Source organism: Orycteropus afer, unplaced genomic scaffold, assembly GCF_000298275.1.
Source record: "Orycteropus afer afer isolate SDZICR_OR568_19922 unplaced genomic scaffold, OryAfe1.0 scaffold00019, whole genome shotgun sequence".
In the NCBI taxonomy this organism is placed as follows: Eukaryota; Metazoa; Chordata; class Mammalia; order Tubulidentata; family Orycteropodidae; genus Orycteropus; species Orycteropus afer.
In genome coordinates this window covers 21,573,106-21,574,232 of record NW_006921606.1, presented here as the reverse complement: position 1 = coordinate 21,574,232, position 1,127 = coordinate 21,573,106, and the positions used below count along the sequence as shown (strand labels likewise).

The 1,127-nt window shown below is 30.2% G+C and overlaps 1 non-coding gene across 1 annotated transcript; it reads right to left on the bottom strand.

The window, feature by feature from the left end:
* Positions 1-480: 480 nt before the first annotated feature.
* LOC122152195 lies at positions 481-583 on the bottom strand. Its single transcript, XR_006164439.1, has one exon. It is a non-coding gene; the product is annotated as a small nucleolar RNA U13 (small nucleolar RNA).
* Positions 584-1,127: the final 544 nt, after the last annotated feature.

Below are 1,127 nucleotides of genomic sequence, written 5' to 3'. Positions count from 1 at the left end.
GTCTTTTTGGTATAATGACTCTGTGTATTCCTCCCACCTTCTTTGGATGTTTCCTGCATCATTCAACATTTTGCCCATAGAATCTTTCAATATTGCAACTTGAGGCTTAAATTTTTTCTTCAGTTCCTTCAGCTCGAGAAATGCCAAATGTGTTCTTCCCTTTTTGTTTTCTAACTCTAGGTCTTTGCACATTTTGTTAAAATAATTGGCTTTGTCTTCTCAATAATCTGTTCAGCTCTTTCATCTTGTTTTTTCTTCCATTTGCTTTTTGACCTGTTAATCATCATATAATGTCTTCCCTAGTCTTTTGTGGTGGTTTTTGTGTAAAAGTCTATTTAATCAGAAATTAATATTGCCTGCTCTTTTTCAGTTGACATTTGTTTGATATATTTTTTTCAACTTTTGATTTTTCCTCTATTTTTGTCTCTGTGTCTAAGTTCTCTTTTAGAAGCACATTAATGGGTCATTTTTTTTTTTTCATGTCAGATGGGTAATGTGTCAATGTTTAACAAGATTTGAAGGAGGCACATATTACACAAAGGGGTGAATACTCAATCATCACACTTATGAATTGAAAAAGGATCTGACGGGTCATGTTTTCATATAAATTTAGCAACTCTTTATTTCTTGATTAGTCCATTTATTCCATTTACATTCAGTATAATTATCAACAAGTATGAATTATTGCTGTCATTTTGTTATGTGTTTTTTGTGGTGTTCTGAATTCTTTGTTCCATATAATTTTCTGTGATGAGTTCATTTTGTGTATCAATTTTCTTATCATTTTTTTAAATTGGTATTGTTTTATTATTTTCTAAATATTTATGGCTTTCCTCTTCATATTCTAATGAGGTTTATTAATTTTCTTTGAGCATACTCTTAGATTTATTATGTGTTTTACAAGTTTAAAAGAGTCTGTTCTATCTTGAAATCATCTTGCTTTCTCTCCATTTGGAAGTTCTGCACCTACAGTATTTAATCCTCTTTTCCTTTGTAGTTGTCCTTACTTACAAATTGATGTCTCCGATTCCCTGTTTTCATTCTTGTAAGTTTATTTTCCATGTGTGTAGTCACTATTTATGTTATTGAAAGAAAGGTATTTGTAATGAATAAATCATTCATCTTGT